At 54.7% G+C, this 20,165-nt stretch overlaps 1 protein-coding gene across 1 annotated transcript in view; it reads left to right on the plus strand.

Annotated features, from left to right (window-relative positions):
• Window positions 1-16,737: 16,737 nt before the first annotated feature.
• Window positions 16,738-20,165, plus strand: part of CERS4 (ceramide synthase 4) — a 61,101-nt gene continuing 57,673 nt past the window's right edge. The window contains exon 1 of the mRNA XM_074978029.1: window positions 16,738-16,821. The gene's annotated coding sequence lies outside the window, so the exon portion shown is untranslated. The remainder of the gene's footprint in view (window positions 16,822-20,165) is intronic.

Genomic DNA, 20,165 nt, shown 5'->3' on the forward strand with positions numbered 1-20,165 from the left:
GCGAGGGAACGTCTACACGCCAAAGTAGCACACATCGAAATAGGGATGCCAGGCACAGCTGCAGACAGGGTCACAGGGCGGACTAGCGCTTCCGGGGCAACAGCTAGCCGCTCCCTTAAAGGGCCCCTCCCAGACACACTCAGCCTGCACATCACGCGGTCTGAGGAGCCATAGGCACACAGACCCTGGGCGACACAGGCATGGACCCCCAGCAGCAGCAGCAGCAGCAGCCAGAGGTCCACCCAGCCCTCCCGGCAGGAGCAGGGCTCGCCCTGATCCATGCCATGTGGGAGGCAGCTGAGCACCTCCTTGCTACACCGGAGGAGGAGCTGCCCCCAGGGCAGCAGGGCTCAACCCCCAACCCTGCAGCACCCCGCCCCCACCCCCGCCTCACACGCCGCCGCCTGTGGAGCTACCCCACCAGCACCGACTGGTGGGAGCGGCTGGTGCTTGAGGAGTGGGACGACGACCGCTGGCTCAGGAACTTCAGGATGAGCCAGCAGACATTTATGGAGCTGTGCCAGTGGCTCACCCCCGCACTCAGGCACCAGGACACCGCCATGCGGCGTGCCCTCCCTGTGGAGAAACGGGTCGGCATCGCTGTCTGGAACCTGGCCACTCCAGACAGCTACCGATCCGTGGGACAGCAGTTTGGTGTCGGCAAGGCCACTGTCGGGGCTGTCCCCATGGAGGTAAGAGAACCCACGGGGGGAGGGCAGGGCAGGGGAGGGCAGGGGAGGGCAGGGCAGAGGAGGGCAGGGCAGGGGAGGGCAGGGCCACGCACACACTGCTCACCCCTCATTGGTGCTGTCCCATGTGCTTTCCCTGCAGGTTGTGCATGCCATCAATGCCATGTTCCTGCACAGGCTCGTGAGGCTGGGGGACCCAGATGCCACCATCGCGGGCTTTGCCACCCTGGGCTTCCCCAATTGCTTCGGGGCTCTGGATGGGACTCACATCCCCATCCGCACCCCGCATCACAGTGGAGGATGCTACATCAATCGCAAGGGCTACCATTCTGTGGTCCTCCAGGCCTTGGTGGACAGCCGGGGCCGTTTCCAGGACATTTATGTGGGCTGGCCTGGCAGCACCCACAACGCCGGGTTTTCCGGAACTCGGGCCTGTGCCACCGGCTGGAGGCGGGGACCTACATCCCCCAGCGGGAGATCCCTGTGGGGGACACCACCATGCCCCTCTGCGTCATCGCAGATGCGGCATACCCCTTCCAGCCCTGGCTCATGCACCCGTACATGGGCCATCTCTCCGCTCGCCAGGAGCACTTCAACCAGCGCCTGAACCACGTGCGCCAGGTGGTGGAGCGCTCATTTGGCCGCCTGAAAGGATGCTGGAGATGTCTCCTGACCCGCCTGGATGCGGGCCCCAACAACATCCCCCTGATTGTGGGTGCCTGCTGCACCCTGCACAATTTGGTGGAGAGCAAGGAGGAGGCCTTTTTCTAGGGCTGGGCTGTGGAGACCGGCAGGGCCGACGTGCAGCCACCCGCTGCCCCCAGTCGCCAGGTGGACCCCAAAGGGATGCGGGTCCGGGAGGCCCTGCGGGCCCACTTGGATGATGAGGCCGCGGGGTGAACTCTGCCAGGCCCCCCACTGCCCACCCCTTCCTCCACCACACTCTCTGCCCCAACGCCCACACCATGGAGCACCCAGCCGCACCCCCCTCCCACTTTTCCTGGACAAATGACAGCACGCACTTGTGGCTGAACTTAAACTGCTTTTTCTTTTAGAACTTTTTTTTTTAACTATAAATAAAACAAGAACAAATTATATACAACATGTGTGGAACCAAAGTAATATGTACAAATAAAACAATAGTAATAAAAAAGTGTGTTCAGTAATAAAAAGAAAACCAGGGGATGATAAAGGGGAGAACTATTTACATGGGGGGGATGGGGCAAATGGGGGGCACAAAATGATAAGTCCCAACTATATACAAGGGGGGGGCCACATCCCGGGCCCCTCGCCCCTAAAGTCCGGCACTGGGCGTGGGTGGCTGGGATCCCCGCCGCGGCCACAGCCCTGTCCGGGGCTGGCTGGGGGCGGGGCGGACCAGAAGATATGCCCGCCGAGTCTCAGCTGGCTCCAGGGGTCCCTCGGCGCTCCGGCCCTCAGCGGTGGGTGGCGAGGCGATGGCGGACGGGACGGCGACGTGCGGAGCAGCGGGTGGAGCAGGCAGGGCGGACACTGCGGCGGCCGGCGCGGCATGGGGGGCCAGGTAGTCCACCAGGTGGTTGAAAGTCTCCATGTAGGCCCCCCATGCCTCTTGGCGCCAGGCCAGCGCCCGCTCCTGCAGGTGCTGCTCCGCGACCTCCAGCTGCCGACAGTGGATGGCCAGCAGCTGGGGGTCCATCGCCGTCAGCTGGTGGTGGCGCAGGGTCCGCCGTCTAGCCCGCCGTGGGGCCGGTCGGTCCTCGGCCGAGGGGCTTGCCTGGAGTGATGGCCCCAGAGGGGTCTCCGGGACCACTGATGCCTCGCCGGCACTCTCTTCCGGTCCTTCCAATGGTGCAGGTGCGGGACACAGGAGAGGAGGGGTGGAAGAAGAATGGAGACAGGCGTTAGTGTGGGCCCCGAGCTGTGGCCTTTGTCCCCCCAGCCCTGTGCTGCAGGTTCCCCATCCCCGTCCCCGGGAGATGCTGCTGTGATGGATGGGGTTCAGGGGTCCCCCTGCACTGCACCCCGTCCCCTGGCGGGAGTGACTCTCACTTCACTCCGCAGGGTCTGATAGGAGAGGTTTCTTAGGCCACAGATGCCCAGTTTCTCCCAGGAGTGACAGCACCAGCTGTCGAAAGAGACAGTCCTTCCAACCCGTCCTGGGGAGAAGACCCCAAGGGGTGCCCCTCTGGGATGCAGCTTTCCCCCTCCTCAGGCTGGCTGCCTTCCAGATCTCCCTTCCCCTAGCCTCAACCTGTGGCCCCCGCCCTCCCCCGCCAAATCAAAGCCAGCTCGGCTCCTCCCTCCTCTTTGTTCAGGGCAGAGGTGTCACCTGCCAGCTGTAGCCCCACGATCATCCTTTGCCCCTGGGAGCTATTCGGCTCTTGTTGCTCATATCTAGCCTGTCTCCCTTTTGCACTCCCCCCACTCCATCACATGCTGCTGCTGCTGCTGCTGCTGCGGGGTGTCCCACCCCCTCCTCCCGGGGGCCCCTCGAGGTTCCGCTCCCCCCTGCCCCGGGGATGGGGCATGGCACTGTCGTTTGGGGGGGGGGGGCAGGGGCTGATGCACTGCTGTGAGGGACATGGCCCTGCTGTCCTTGGGGCCATGGCCATGTGAGCATGTGGGGGGCCCTGGACACATATCTATTACCCCCAGCCCCTCAAGCCCAGGGGTGTACACCAGAGGGGGGTACATACCTGTCGGTCCACTCCCACGGTCCGGAGATCCCCGGGGGGCGGAGGCCCGGCTGGTGCTCCGGGATGGCAGGAGGAGGATCTGCAGCCCGGATTCTGCGGAGGAGGAGCCCCCCTCCTCCTCCTCCTCCTCCTGCCACGAGCTGCGTCTACACGTGCACGCTACTTCGAAGTAGCGGCAGTAACTTCGAAATAGCGCCCGTCACGTCTACACGTGTTGGGCGCTATTTCGAAGTTGAAATCGACGTTAGGCGGCGAGACGTCGAAGTCGCTAACCCCATGAGGGGATGGGAATAGCACCCTACTTCGACGTTCAACATCGAAGTAGGGACGTGTAGACGATCCGCGTCCCGCAACATCGAAATAGCGGGGTCCTCCATGGCGGCCATCGGCTGGGGGGTTGAGAGATACTCTCTCTCCAGCCCTTGCGGGGCTCTGTGGTCACCGTGGGCAGCAGCCCTTAGCCCAGGGCTTCTGGCTGCTGCTGCTGCAGCTGGGGGTCCGTGCTGCATATACAGGGTCTGCAACTAGTTGTTGGCTCTGTGTATCTTGCACTGTTTAATGAAAGTGTGTCTGGGAGGGGCCCTTTAAGGGAGCGACTTGCTGTTGAGTCCGCCCCGTGACCCTGTCTGCAGCTGTGCCTGGCTCCCTTATTTCGATGTGTGCTACTTTGGCATGTAGACGTTCCCTCGCTGTGCCTATTTCGATGTTGGGCTGAGCAACGTCGAAGTTGAACATCGACGTTGCCAGCCCTGGAGGACGTGTAGACGTTATTCATCGAAATAGCCTATTTCGATGTCGCAACATCGAAATAAGCTATTTCGAAGTTGGGTGCACGTGTAGACGTAGCCACGATGTCCCAGGGGTGGGCTCCGGGGGGGGTCCCCGGGGTGCGGGGCTTACCTCCGGGGCGGACTCCGGCTGAAGGGCCTGCTGGGGCTCGTCGGCCGAAGTATCAAGGGTGGCCGGAGGGGAGGAGGTGTGCCGGGGGCCCAGGATGTCCCTGAGCTCCCTGTAAAAGGGGCAAGTGACGGGGGCGGCCCCAGATCGGCCGGCCGCATCCCGGGCCCGGGAGTAACCCTGCCGCAGCTCCTTCACCTCACTCCTGACGTGATCAGGAGTGCGGGCAGGGTGACCCCGGGCAGCCAGGCCGTCAGCCAGCTGAGCGACCGCATCCGCATTCTGCCTCTTGCTCCCCATTACCTGGAGCACCTACTCCTCGCTCCAGAGCCCCAGCAGGTCCCGCAGCTCGGCCTCTGTCCAGGAGGGGCCCCGCTGCCGCTTGCCAGCCTGGCTGGGCTGGCTGCCCTGGCTCCCCTTGAGGGGGGGTCCCCTAGGGGCGCTGGGGGGACCGCTGGGCAGCCATGGCAGGTGCTGGCCCTGTTCTGGGTGGCTGAGGGACGTGCAGGCTGGCCACGTGTCTGGGCTGCTGCCTGCACGTTCCCTCAGCTTCCTGCACAGGAAGGGAGGGGGAGGGGACCTTTAAGGGGCCGCTCCACGCGGCCACCATTGAGCTGAGGGGCTGCAGAGAGCATCTCTCAACCCCTCAGCTGATGGCCACCATGGAGGACCCCGCAATTTCGACGTTGCGGGACGCGCAAATACTACACGGTCCCTACTTTGACGTTGAACGTCGAAGTAGGGCGCTATTCCTATCCCCTCATGGGGTTAGCGACTTCGACGTCTCGCCGCCTAATGTCAAAGTTAACTTCGAAATAGCGCCCGACGCGTGTAGCCGTGACGGGCGCTATTTTGAAGTTAGTGCTGCTACTTCGAAGTAGCGTGCACGTGTAGACACGGCTTTACTGTGTTTTTTTATTTGGGGTATACATTTAAGTTGGGCCTCTAGTATGGTGTCTTTAAACAGTTTCCATGCAGCTTCCAGGGATTTTAGTTTAGTTACTCTACCTTTTAGTTTCTGTTTAACTAGCTTCCTCATTTTAGTGTAATTCCCCTTTTTGAAATTAAATGCCGGAGTGTTTGACCGCTGCGGTGTTCTTCCCAACAAAGGAATATTAAAAGTTATTATATTGTGGTCACTATTTCCAAGCGGTCCAGTAACAGTTACCTCTTGGACCAGATCCTGCGTTCCAGTCAGGACTAGATTGAGAATTGACTCTCCCCTTGTGGGTTCCTGTACTAGCTGCTCCAAGAAGCAGTCATTTAAGGCATCAAGAAATTTAATCTCTGACTCCCGTCCTGAGGTGACATGTACCAATAAATATGGGGATAATTGAAATCTCCTATTATTACTGTGTTTTTTATTTTGATAGCCTCTCTAATCTCCCTTAACATTTCAGCATCACTATCACTGTCCTGGTTAGGTGGTTGGTAATATATTCCTAATGCCATATTCATATTAGAGGAATGAATTGTTATCCATAATGATTCTATGGAACATTTTGATTCCTTTAGGATTTTTGCTTCATTTGATTCTATATTATCCCTCACATATAGTACCACTCCGCCACCTGCACGACCTGTTCTGTCTTTCTGATATAATTTATATCCCGGTATGATAGTGTCCCACTGATTGTCCTCATTCCACCATATTTCTGTGATGCCTATTATGTCAACTTCCTCCTTTGATATGAGGTACTCCAGTTCACCCATCTTATTAGACCGACTCCTAGCATTTGTGTGAAAGCACTTTAAAAAACTACCACTATTTATATGTCTGCACTTTAAAAAACTACCACTATTTATATGTCCGCCTTTCACAGACGCGTTGGATTTTTTATATGCGATTGTTTCACATCTGATCTTGCCCATATATTATTTCCCATGTTCCCTATCTGACTAACTTCTAGGGAATCCCTATCTATGGAGCCTCGTGTAAGAGAAGTCTCCGTCCGATCCAGGTGCTCCCCGCACCAATCGGCTTTCCCCCACCTCTTAGTTTAAAAACTGCTCTATGACCTTTTTAATGTTTAATGCCAGCAATCTGGATCCACCTTGATTTAGGTGGAGCCCATCATTCCTCTATAGGCTCCCCCTACCCCAAAAGTGTCCCCAGTTCCTAATAAATCTAAACCCCTCTTCCCTACACCATCGTCTCATCCACGCATTGAGACTCTGAAGTTCTGCCTGTCTATCTGGCCCTGCGTGTGGAACTGGAAGCATTTCAGAGAATGCTACCATAGATGTTCTGGATTTCAGTCTCTTTCTTAGTAACCTAAATTTGGCCTCCAGAACATCTCTTCTACCCTTCCCTATGTCATTGGTAATGACATGTACCACGACCACCGTCTCCTCCCCAGCACTGCCCATAAGTCTGTCTAAATGCCTCGAGAGATCCGCAACCTTCGCACCAGGCAGGCAAGTCACCATACGGTTCTCCCGGTCACCACAAACCCAACTACCTATATTTCTAGTGATCGAATCCCCCACTACTAAAACCTGCTTCTTCCTAACAGCTGGCGCTCCCTCCCCGGGAGAAGTATCTTCAGCGCGAGAGGATACAATAGCACCCTCTGGAAGGAGGGTCCCAACTATGGGATGGTTTCCCTCTGCTCCCATTGACTGCTCTCCTTCCCTGAGCCTTTCATCCTCCATAACAGCATCAGGACTGTCAGATTGGAGGTGGGACAGCCCTACTATGTCCCGGAAAGTCTCATCAACGAACACCTCTGCCTTCCTTAGCTCCTCCAGTTCAGCCACCCTGGCCTCCACAGCACGCACTCGGTCTCTGAGGGCCAGGAGCTCCTTGCATCGAGCGCACACATACGCCACCCGCCCACAGGGTAGGTAGTCATACATATTGCACTCAACACAATAAACAGGATAGCCCCCACTCTGCTGCTGGGCTTCTGCCTCCATTTCCTACTCTAATTGTATATGAGGGTTTAATTAAATGTTTCAGATAGAGGTTGTTATAAAGGGTTTAAGTTTAAGGGCAATAGAAGTCACTGGCTCCCTCCAAGCTCCCCCCTCTAAACTCCCCTCTCAAAACTCCCTCCTGTTAGCACTCACCCTATTCGGAAGCACCCGGTCGCAAAACTCCCTGGTCACTTACTAGCGGGGTTTAAGTGCTCGGCCTCCCTGATAGCTCCTCCCTCTCCCTACAGCTCAGCCAATCAGCACACGGTGTTTCGATTCAAACCTAATCAAGACTCACAGCTTCCAACTTCCTGCCTGAGCACACGGCCTTTCAAACAAACACTCAGCTCAGCACTCCAAACAAACAAACAAACAAACAAACACAAGCCCAGAACCCCCCCAAACACAAGCAGCCACTTACCCCAAGGTGCTTTAGTTTGCTCCTTCCTTCTCCTCCTCCAGGAGAGCCTCTCAAAACTCCCTCCTGTTAGCACTCACCCTGTTCGCAAGCACCCGGTCGCAAAAGGAGAGAGCCAGGCTCTGGCTGAGGCAGAGACAGGAGCTGGCTGCCCTCTCACCTGAGGAAAGGAAGGGTCACTAGCTTGTCATCCAAGGCAGCCACCAGGAACCCAGCGCTGTCTCTGTGTCAAAGCAGCTAGAGAAAGAAGCCTTGGAGCACTGGCCTCAGAGGAACCCAGGTAACAGACACAATGAGATCTTGTGGGATTCTGGCCCCCCAAACTTACAGCTGCTCCACCTGGAGGAACCTAGGAACTCAGCAGTGTCCCAGCTATGTGGCTGGCAGCAGCAGCTAGAAACCCTGCAGCAGCAGCACATTCAGGGGTCAGCCAGGTAGCAATGAGAACAGTGCAATGCCTCTGCCTGCCAATCATCTCTGGGAGGGGTTGGATCACAGAGGTCCCCTTGAGACTGTCACCCAGTGTGCTAATCACACCACTGACCCCACCTTCCCACCTGCCCTCTGGGGCACTCCACCAGCTTGTCCTCCTGGACCTGAAACTCTGGTCATCCCCCAGCAAAGGGACAGAGTTGGGGTAATAGTCCCTCATCAGAGTAACACAGACGCTGAACCAGCTGAGCTCTGGGAAGGGTCAGCTGTAAGACCATTGACAGCATCCAGGAACCCAGCCCCATGAGAACCAAACACTGAAATATGCTGTAGGTCAGGGTAATATGTTGTAGTCTTGTAGCACCTTACAGACTGACAAATTTATTAGGTCATGAGCTTTCGTGGTAACACCTACTTCTTCAGATGACTGGCTTCTTCAGATTATCTGGGTAATGCCCTTAGACCATTTTCTCAAAGACAAAGGCATGCTGGCTTATCAGCTAAGTGCTAAAAAAACACTACCTGCTTAATTAGAGATTGGTCAGCCAGAGAGTTGTAAACAAGAAATTTACAACTCACCTGAAGTTCACATACGCCATGGAACTACCTGACCCCATGAACCATTGAAGATTTTGCTAGTACCAGGGGTCAGGGCATAAAAGGGAAAGACAGTGACACCCCCCACTGCAACACCTGTGCTCCCCCATCCTACTCACAGTGGCAAGATGGCTTGAAAGACACAGTTTCATGGGGGAAGAGGGGCGGTGGTTCTAGACTAGGGGTTTTTCCAGCTAGTATGGACATTGAAAGTTTGGGGTAAGAGAAATCTTTTTGTTTTAAACTTACCGACCTTGGTAAAATTTGGGAATTAGTTTACATGTTGTTTTTTTTTTTAACCATTTCTGACTTACATGCCTTATCCTTGAAAATCTGTCTATCCCTAGTGTCTTCTACAACAGTAGATTTGTTTAACTGGTTTTATCTCAATCAGCATGTTTGTGTTTGAAATGTTTGGGGAATCCCTACTGAGGTCCAACAGGGCTGGCACGCATTCATGCCCCACTGTTAGAATGACAGACTAATTTATGAGCTTGTACAGTCCAGTGGGCTACTGAACGATAGAAGAAACGCATGTTTGGGGAGCAAGGCTGGGACTGAAGGCTACATGGGTCTCACCTTGTGTCTATTCACGAGTGGCTGGGCATAGCATTCATGTGCACCTAGGAGTGACTGTGCTTGCTGAAGGCTGAGATTGAGCTGAGCCTGGCGGGGTTTGCTGTTCCCAAGCAAAGCCATGTGAAAGATGTCACAGGCTGGGAAGCCAGAGGAACACAGCAGCTCAATGCTTTAGATGGCACACTGGGCAATGTTACCATAAGTACCAAGTGGCTTTGCTGAATCCTGCAATTACTCAGGCAGCCCCTTCCACCCAGGTGGGATCTCATTGCAGTTGGTGGAGCTCTGCATAGATACAGGAGTCAGGAGTGTCTATGGGCCAGACGTTCAAAGGTACTTCACTGGGATAGAGATACCTCAACGCATTAGAGGATCTGAATCTTAACAGCTTCAATCAGAGCTAGGCATATGCCTGTGTCTCTAGACACCTCTGTACTGGCCCCAACACCTTCCATGCAAATCAACGGCAATAGAGATAAGGCAGCTCGTTATTTTTCCCCCATGCTAGTTGCCCTCAGAGACGCAGAGGTAATGGTGTTAGCACTGGCATAGGTGAACTGTCATGGGCAGCGAGTCTGCAACAAAGGGACCTGAACAAGTGCTTCAATAATGCGTTAAGCACGTGAACAGACAAGAAAGCATAAATGACTGGCATGCATCAGAAATTACAAGAGTGAACATGTTTATGGCGTGCTGCAGTTGTAGGCTTCCAAGGGCCCAACACTTGGGTAGGAACCTCGGTTGATTTTCTCCTTCAGTACTGCTGAGCTGTGGTCCCACCTTCGGATCTTGCCAGACCTTTCACCTGTGAACGTGATCACTTTCCCACATCGTCCACAAGGTGGATGCTGTTGGGCCTTCACCCTTCTTGCAACAAGGACCATGTTCTGACCACCTTCTCATTGGGGTGAGGTGGGCAGTGCTAATGGGCCTCTTTGCCACCTGCTTTTTTGAGGCTAAGTATTGTGCAGGGGATTTTCTCATTGCATTGGCTCTGCTTTAATGGAGGAAACTAAGACTTAGCTTCAAAGACTTTCCTAGAGTCACACATGCCCTGAACAACAAGGCCTGAATGGTAAGCCACAGCTCTGTGCAGAGTTTCCCATTGTGCTGCACTCTTTCTTGCCTTGTGCTCCCCCATCAGTGCACTGTATCCATCTGCTGTAAAGTCTTATGTGTAGATTGCCCAGGCAGCAGTGGACGCCATAGTACAGACCCTCCCCTCACCCAGGGTAGAGATACTGACAGCAGCTCCCAGCCCATGTCCCCACCCATCCAGGGCTAGTGGAAGATCCACAGGTCCCACTCCACTCTGGCTTCTGGCTTGGGCACAAAGGGCACCCAGGGGGGACATGTAGTGGGCATGACCTTTGGCCCCTATCCCTCACTTTTGGACAGGTTCAGCTGAGACTGATTCAAAACTTGTTTTATGTCCATCAAATCATTTTCAAAACTGGCTCCTGATTTTGGTTTCCTCTTGTTTAAAACATCCAGTTTCAGATTCCAACTGGGCAAGGCCTGATTGCCAGTCTCCTTAGCTCCTGCTGCAGCTACAAGCGCTTAGCTTCTCTAATTAACCAGCCTTGTTTGTCTCCCGTTCAGCACCTGAGATCTAAGGCCACTCTCAAAACAACCCATAGTCCTGGGGCACCTTATAGACTAACAGATTTTTGGAGCATAAGCTTTCATGGGCAAAGGCCCGCTTCATCAGATGCAACTGACGATGAGGGTCTTTGCCCACAAAAGCTTATGCCCCAAAATATCTGTTAGTCTATAAGGTGCCACAGGACTTCTTGGTTTTGAAGACACAGACTAACACAGCTACCTCTCTGATGTATATCTCTGATATTTGTCACTCTTGAAACATGGCTTCCATGCCTTCCAACTGCCCTAGGGCAGTGGCTAATTAAAGTAAAGGCAAAAGGGGCCGTTGACACAGGGCCCTCAGGTGGGAGTGGCCCCAAGGCTCCATAACTCCATTTTACATCAACAATTCAATTTAAGTAAAGAAACATGTTGTGCCATTCTTATTTTAAAGCTAATGTATGTGTAATTTTATTATGCATCGTGAGCAATAACTAGCATGAATAGACTTTAAACCATAAATAGTGTTACATTAATATTTTAATATGGGGGGGCTTGTGACTGTGTTGTGCCAGGGGTCCACCTGTTCTTAGTCCACCCCTGCTCTGAGGTACCCAGGGCAGGTCCCAGGAGTAAGGGCTGTGCTGTGAATAACAGCTTGGACCAGGGCTAATGTATAGCAAATTGAAAGCTTTTCTTTCACCTCCTCAGTTTAGTCACAAAGAGCCTCATTCAGTTCCTTTTTCCTGAAAGATGAGCTGCCCTAGGCCTCAGAGCTCAGACTGTTTTGTTTAGGCTGTAATGGCCTCATTGTCCGCTCAGCCCCCATGGGGCATGGCTGCATGTATCCCCAAGGTCAGGACTAGAGTCACGTTCTAACTTTTCAGTCCCTAGCTGTGGAGAATTGATGAGAACAGTATCCTCCTTTGCAACTTTACCCAGGATTCCAGGGGCCAGTTAGGCACCTGAACCCTCTTGGGTTTGCAGATAATGGCAGGGTGGGGGGTGGGGGGAGAGTGCAACCAAAGGTATAATTCAAAGCGGGGGGCTTAGCTCAAAACATTTGAAAATGGCTCAGAGTGATGGCAGGGGGTAGATAGGAGCGGGTAGCTCAGGGTGCAGCAGCAGGTTGTTAGGGGCTGTGTGCTGACAGGAGGTGGCTCAGGGTGCAGGGAGTTGCTAGTGGCTGGGTGTGGTCAGGGGTAGTTCAGGATGTGGGCAGGGACTGTGTCCAAGGGCATGCTAATGTTACAGGTGCATCTTCCCACGCAGTCCCCAACTGGTACAGTGGGGCTGTTGCATACAGCAGGGGCAGGGGCTACGGATGTGCTCTGGCCCCTGGGGTACACAATGATGTGGCAAGGGTGACATCAGGCTCCCTCAAGCACACCAGTTCTGAGCCATAGAACCACATGGCTGTGATGGGATAGGGAAGGGACAGCATGAGGGTGCACCACAGAAGAGCAGGGCAGTGCAGGAGGAGGGGCACAGGGCAGCATCATTCTTCCTGCTGCACCTCCACCAAACCGTGGGATGACCCTCGATGGAGATGCCCCCTGCCCTCAGAATGGTGCCCCCATCTAGCAGCCTGTCTGTGCAGTCTGTCTGGGATGGCCACAGCTGCAGATAGGGATGAGGGGCAGGGCCAGGGCTCTGAGGTGATCCTGGGCACTCTGTCTTCCAGGGGCTGGCTGGGGTCTGGCCCATGCTCACAGGCTCAGGGTCCCACTGATCCCTTGATGTGGGGCCAGGAGGGAGTTTTCCCTAGGTCAGATTGGCAGTGACCTTGGGGCTTTTCATCTACCCCGGCAGCAGGTGAGTGCAGGTCTTTTTTTGGGACTAACTGGTACCTCTTGTTTAATAATCTCCCTGTGTGGGACCTCAGGTATTAGTGACCCTCAGTCTCTCCTGTGCTCTGCCTGTGACACACAACGGTCTAGTCCCCTGGGGTGCAGGCGCAGGGTGGAGTTGGTGGTCTGTGGTACACAGGTCAGACAAGATAAAGTGCCTCTTCTGGTCTTCAGCTGACCCTGTTTTACTAACCCATCAACACCTTTGGGAAGTACTCAGTCAGTGGGACTTGATCCTTTCTGAATGGCTTTTACAGAGAACTGGGTCGGGAATTTCCTGTCACTGCCATATGTGAACACTTAAAACATAAAGCTCATAGTAATGCCTCTATTTTGTCACCTGTCTATCTTGTCTATCTTTACCAGTCCATCTCCAGGGGCCAGCTTGGGACCACAGTGGTTATGGAGATGTTGGCAGGGAGGCTGAACTTAAGACTCCATTTTTGTTTTTCTGTCAAGTGGGATTTCATTCTGCCTGTTGCCAAGGAAGATAAATATCTGTTACACAAATCACGCTACCAGGGGACAAAGGTGTGTGAGAGATTTCCTGCCTTGGAAAAGAGAAGTGGGCATGCTCACTGCTAGCTGTCCTGTAAGGCACAGAGTTCAGAAAGCTGCTGGCAGGTCTAACACAAACTGTCCCATGCTCCCTTTGTGACAGGACACATCTGAACAAGCTTCCCAAACCCAGCAACCCTGTGGGTTGCCTGGAACAGAGAGATAGTCTCTCCCCCACTAGCCATTGCAGAGACTGCCCCTTTCCCCATTTGCAGTCGCACCTGTGCTCACTGCAGAAAGTGTGGAGGAGGGAATTTTAAAGCAGGAAGGCATCGCTGTGTTCGACCTGCTTGGGTGTGAAAAGGGTTTTTTTCTTACTTTGAAAGAAGGACGGGCATTTGCAGTTTGTGCTTTTGCCTTTTCTTGTCTTTCTGCACCACCCACACGGCCTGCTCTGCTTCGCCTCAGTCCTTCTGCACCTCTGCAGCTGCTTTTCTGTCTTCTGCTCCCCTGCACGAGTCAGCTCAGACCAGCTTGGGTCTCTGCAGGTCACCAGCAGCTCCCTCGGCCAGTGGCTACATAAACAGCTTCTCCCAGTTCAGGGCTTTGGCTTTAGGGACAGTGACATATTCCTGGAATAGTATCAGAGGGGTAGCCGTGTTAGTCTGGATCTGTAGCAGCAACGAAGGGTCCTGTGGCACCTTATAGACTAACAGAAAAGTTTAGAGCATGAGCTTTCATGAGTTAACTCACTTCTTCAGATGCTGGTCCTGGAAATCTGCAAGGCCAGGTATAAATAGGCCAGAGCAAGGCTGAGGATAACGAGGTTAGCTCAGTCAGGCAGGCTGAGTTGTATTGTCATCAGTAGATCTGGAGGTGTGAACTCCAAGAGAGGGGAAGCTGCTTTTGTATTTAGCCAGCCATTCACAGTCTTTGTTTAATCCTGAGCTGAGGGTATTGAATTTGCAGATGAATTGTAGCTCAGCAATTTCTCTTTGGAGTCTGGTCTTGAAATTTCTTTGCTGCAGGATAGCTACTTTTAAATCTGCTACTGTGTGTCCTGGGAGATTGAAGTGCTCTCCTATGGGCTTTTGTATATTGCCATTTCTGATGTCTGATTTGTGTGCATTTATTCTTTTACGTAGAGAAATAAATGCACACAAATCAGACATCAGAAATGGCAATATACAAAAACCCATAGGAGAGCACTTCAATCTCCCAGGACACACAAGCTGCGTCTACACGTGCACGCTACTTCGAAGTAGCGGCACCAACTTCGAAATAGCGCCCGTCGCGTCTACACGCGTCGGGCGCTATTTCGAAGTTAACTTCGACGTTAGGCGGTGTGATGGAGTGGGGGATACCTGTGTGTGTGTGAGTGGCTCACAGAAGATGCGTCTACACGTGCACGCTACTTCGAAATAGCGGCACCAACTTCGAAATAGCGCCCGTCGTGTCTACACATGTTGGGCGCTATTTCGAAGTTAACTTCGACGTTAGGCGGCGAGACGTCGAAGTCGCTAACCTCATGAGGAGAAAGGAATAGCGCCCTACTTCCACGTTCAACGTCGAAGTAGGGACCGTGTAGACGATCCGCGTCCCGCAACGTCGAAATTGCTGGGTCCTCCATGGCGGCCATCAGCTGGGGGGTTGAGAGATGCTCTCTCTCCAGCCCCTGCGGGGCTCTATGGTCACCGTGGGCAGCAGCCCTTAGCCCAGGGCTTCTGGCTGCTTCTGCGGCAGCTGGGGATCTATGCTGCAGGCACAGGGTCTGCAACCAGTTGTCAGCTCTGTGGATCTTGTGTTGTTTAGTGCAACTGTGTCTGGGAGGGGCCCTTTAAGGGAGCGGCTGGCTGTTGAGTCCACCCTGTGACCCTGTCTGCAGCTGTGCCTGGCATCCCTATTTCGATGTGTGCTACTTTGACGTGTAGACGTTCCCTCGCTGCGCCTATTTCGATGTTGGGCTGAGCAACGTCGAAGTTGAACATCGACGTTGCCGGCCCTGGAGGACGTGTAGACGTTATTCATCGAAATAGACTATTTCGATGTTGGCTGCACGTGTAGACGTAGCCACAGTAGCAGATTTAAAAGTAGCTATCCTGCAGCAAAGAAATTTCAAGACCAGACTCCAAAGAGAAATTGCTGAGCTACAATTCATCTGCAAATTCAATACCCTCAGCTTAGGATTAAACAAAGACTGTGAATGGCTGGCTAAATACAAAAGCAGCTTCCCCTCTCTTGGAGTTCACACCTCCAGATCTACTGATGACAATACAACTCAGCCTGCCTGACTGAGCTAACCTCGTTATCCCCAGCCTTGCTCTGGCCTATTTATACCTGGCCTTGCAGATTTCCAGGACCAGCATCTGAAGAAGTGAGTTAACTCACGAAAGCTCATGCTCTAAACTTTTCTGTTAGTCTATAAGGTGCCACAGGACCCTTCGTTGCTATTCCTGGAATAGTTACTGACTTGGTCACTGTGCTACTCTCTAACAGCACCTTTAGCAACAAGGCAATGTCGGCTCTTGACTTGATTACAGAACTGTAAATGTGACCTTGGTGGTCCCCATGGGGCAGCAACACTCTCAGCAAAGGTCTTATGTAGTGTAACACTGGAGCCCGGCAGTTTGTACCACACAGCACCGCCTGTTCTGGTTCTTCACTACAAAGCACCTTTGGCAAACTAGGTCTGCAGCATCAGCTCCTGAAAAAGCTTGTCTGGGAACTGAGGAACAGGGTCTTAGATACTGACCTGGAAACTACAGCAATGTTTGAAAATAATAGATAAAACTTCTCTGAGGTTGAGCTCCTGGCTGACACACTGCTGAGTTTAAATACCCAGGTTTGAACCAAGGTGCTTTTCTTTTGCATACTTATAAAAAAATAGTTATAAGACAGACCAAAAATAACAGTGAGTCTTCAAAGCTCTGACCACCTTAGGCTTACAGGTTGATGGATTCAGTGGCCTGCGGTCTCAAGTGATAAGTGACGGTACATGTCTCAGTTCCGGGAGCCCTGTCTTGGAACCCCTGAGAGAGGTGGGTGCTCCGGACTCTGTAAACTCAGACCTTCAAATTGCCTGAAGCCGAGGCCCAAGGAACGCCAGTTACTTCCGTGCTTTTGGCCGAGTTCTCACCTGGTCTGAGGAGCCATTCGGTGGTCAGCACCCACTTCCGCTATTATTTTGCATATGACAGAAGGTCCTTCCACCTGAATGTTCTCACCAGGTTGCTTTTGTAATGTTCTGGGTAGTCAGCACCCAGCATTGCTTTGGTGGAGGGGTTGTTCCTTCTGGTTTTAGCCCAGCCCTGGTGCAGGCAAAACCCTGACTGCTGGAAGGGGTTTTCACACATGAGCTACATAGTTCATTCTGACAAAGTGGAAGGAACCTTCTGTACTATACATTTTGTTAAGGGGCATGCCTCAGTTTCCCTCCACACGTGGCACTGCTACCCAACGGCTGCCAAAGGGTCAATCCTGTTTCTGTAGCTATGCTGGTGGGGGCTGGGGTGGGGATGAAGAGATTCACTAAAAGTAGGGGGCGCAGCAAGGCCCAGAGGCCCCGAGGAGGGGACAGGCCACAGGGCGAAGCGGGCTGGATGCGGAAAGGGGCTGCTCGGTGCATGCGGCGAGGGGAGCCCCAGGCCCGACTGGGTTCCAGCCCAGTCTGCGCATCACGGGTGCGTCTCACTCCCAGCGCCGCGGACCGGCTGCTACTGCCACCGGGAGCCCGGCGTGGGGCCGGAGCGCGCAGCGCCCCCAGCCGAGCTGGGTCTAGGACACATGGGCACAGCCACCGGCCCGGCCCGGAGCAGGCGGGGGTCCCTGTCCGCCTGCAGCGGAGCCGGAGCCCGAGCCCGGTTGTACCGGAGGGTGGAGCCGGCCCGGGCGCGGGGTCCGCGGGACCTTAGTCCGTGCTCCGCCCCCGGCCCGGAGCCGCCTCCCGCCGCCCCCGCGCCGCGCCGAGAAGAGCCGGGCAAGGCAGGGCAGCCGCAGCCACTGGCGCCGAGAGGAGCAGGTGAGAGTCCGGGCGAGAGGGGGCTGTACCCCAGCGACAGAGGCAGTACCCCAGCGACAGGCAGCTGGGGGGGCAGTACCCCAGTGGGAGGGGGTGGGGGGCAGTACCCCAGCTGGAGGGGGCTGAAGGGTCCGTGTCCCAGTGGGGGGGCAGCACCCCGGTGGGAGGGGGTTGGGGGGGACAGTACCCCAGCAGGAGGAGGCTGGAGGGCCTGTACCCCAGTGGGGTGGCAGTATCCCAGTGTGAGGGGGTTGGGGGGCAGTGCCCCAGTGGGGGGCAGTGCCCTGGGGGAAGGACGAAGGACTGGGGGGTTTCAGCTGGCTCTGCCCAGGTGAAGTGGAGGAGTGAGCTTTGTTGGTGAGCTCTGAGAGCAGCGGCAGCTCTGAGACCACAAAGTTGGGTCTAGGGCGCAGGGAAGCTGCCTGGAGCACATGGGGGTGAAGCTCATGTTTGGCCAGGGGTACTGGAGACAGGGCTGGCATTGCCCAGGGAGGGGGTAATGGAACAGGTGGGCTTGTGGGGAGAGGTGGCTCAGGGGTGGCAGTATGCACCAGTGGAGGACTGAGGCAGTCTGACCCTGGTGTTCTTGCCCAGTCCCTCATGGTTAGAGCCTGGGGACAACTGTAGCTGGAGTTTTCCTTTTTTCTATGTTTTTTGCCTTTATTTTGTGGCCGGGGTGTCCTTGGCCAGTCCTGGCCAGATCTGGGCCCCCCATCCTGCCTCAGCAAGGGCTGGAGCATGTGGCCCTGAGCAGTGGCAGTGTCTTTCACCCAGGGGCTCTCCACCTTTCCAGGGAGCTGTACGTACCCCTCCCAGCAGTCTGATGTCTCTTGTGCCCCCCCGCTCAGGTTTCACCTCACTTAAAATCGATTTTCCTACAAAGTCAGGCATAAAAATACCCAGTCACGCAAACGCTGCTGGTGGTTCCCCTTGTCCCAAAGAATTGTAAAACAAAGAAACTGAGATACGGGTCTTGTGCATACAGTTCGGTGTCTGTCCCGGAGGGCGGCGTGTGAACATGTCATGGTATGAAATCATAGTCAGTGCTGACTGCACAAGGGCTTTTTCTGCAGCCCCTGTAAAACGAGGCTGATCTCTTGAATGAGTTGTTCATGCCCCGGAGAGCTCTGCCTTAGCCCACCTGGGTCTCAGGGGCCACTTGAAATCCCACTAACTTCTTGTTCCCTGAAGCCATGTCCCTGTAAAACCATTCCTCCTGCTCTCGCCCTGCTGCAGATGGCTCTGCCCTAAGGCTCATGCAGCTCAGTGACCACTGCATGGGGCTGCTCTGCTGCCCCCTCCCTGGGGATCTCTGTGCAGAGCAGGAGGCAGAGAACACAGTGCATATCCCCTCCCCCCACCGCTGGGGTGGGAACTGGGGCCCTGTTGCTGACTCTTCCTTTGCAGGGAGAGAGAGGACCCAGTTGTCCCCTTGCACTCGCACTCTCACCTGCACCGTGGGACTAGGGAAAGGCCTCAAACCCAGCTGGGTTGAGAGGGGGCCACTCCTGCCTCCCTGAGTGGGAGGGTCAGTCCCCCCACCGTGCATGGGGGCAGGGCTATATATGGGAGGTTTCTGGGCACTGCTGAGAGCCAAACCAGGGCAAAGTGCTTAAAACCAGGCCACTGGCAGCCCAGGGCTGTAGGTCCTCCTCCATAAGGCACTAAACCCATCCCACAGCACCCTGCTTCCTAAAGGTGACCGTCAGTCCTGTTTTAGCCAGGACTGTTCTGGGACAGCATCCCGACTTTTCTAAAATCAGGTGACTTGTCCTCTCTGTTGCAAAGTAGGGACTTGCAATTTAAAGAGACAGGTCCGTAAGCAACAGGAGCTGTTAAGAGAACTAGCTGGAGGAGGTGGGCCGGCTCCATACCCAGATTGCTTAAACACGCTGTTGCTGGCTTACCGACAGCCTCCGGGGCAATGGGAGGGGAGAAGGAGGAGGGGCAAGGGGTCAGGCTGCCTGGCTGCTGTGCACTCTGCACACGCTGCCTAGGGTGACCATACCTCCCTGTCCCAATTGATCTGAGGAAGTGGGTCTATCCCACAAGAGCTCATCACCAAATAAATCATTTTGTTAGCCTCTAAAGTGCTCCATTTCTGCTGCTTCCCTGTCCCAAATATGGGACAGGGAGATACAGTGGGGAGCTACGGTGGGGAAGGCAGGCTCCTCCTGGCTCCACCAAGCCCCGGGAAGCTGGGAAGGAGCCATCAGCCACTGGCCCCCCAGGGAGACCAGTGACCTTACAGCCACCCACGTTCTCCCCACTCTTCCCCAGGGCTTGGGGAAATGACTCCTGCGCAGCTGCTGGAGGAAAAGTCAGCGGGGTTGGGCTCAAATACGAGACAATTAGTTCTTTTTGAAAAATAAGTAATACGGGACTGTCTCTCCTAGTATGGGACTGATGGTCACCTTAACACTGCCTGAGAAAGACCGAGTAGGCAGGCTGTGTCTCAGCTATTCCCCCTCCCCACCACACACACTGCTATCAGGTAATAGGATTGGGGTGGGGAGGACAGGGCCCTATGATGGTAGGGAATGGGGGGCAGCCACTTGAAGGGGAGTTGCTGGGGGTTGGTAAACTTAGTTTGGTAACCCACGGGCAGCAGCAAACAGTGGACCATGGTGCTGCCCCTGACCCAGCCCTCAGAGCCCTGCAAGAGCCCGAGGGGTAAAGGGCAGCTGGGCTCAGGCCAGGGCTTAGATGGGGGATCAGGGGTTTGGAGGCACCCCATGAAGGGTGGGGGCCAGGGCTCAGGAGGGAGCAGAGACAGGATGAAGGGGACAAGGGAGGTGAATCATGGAGGAGGGCTGGTAAGGCTGGAATGACTCTTCTGGAGGCCAGGGCTATTAGATTTTGTGGGGCCCCCTAGGATCCGGAGTGAGCACAAAACTCGTGGGTTCAGAACATGGGAGGGAGTCAGGTTGGGCCAGAAGGCTGAGGTGTGAGATGGGGTGAGGCTCCTCCAGCTTCGAGTGTGTTCTGTGGAGTAGAGCCTGGGAT

Source organism: Carettochelys insculpta, chromosome 27 (assembly GCF_033958435.1).
Source record: "Carettochelys insculpta isolate YL-2023 chromosome 27, ASM3395843v1, whole genome shotgun sequence".
Classification (NCBI taxonomy): Eukaryota; Metazoa; Chordata; order Testudines; family Carettochelyidae; genus Carettochelys; species Carettochelys insculpta.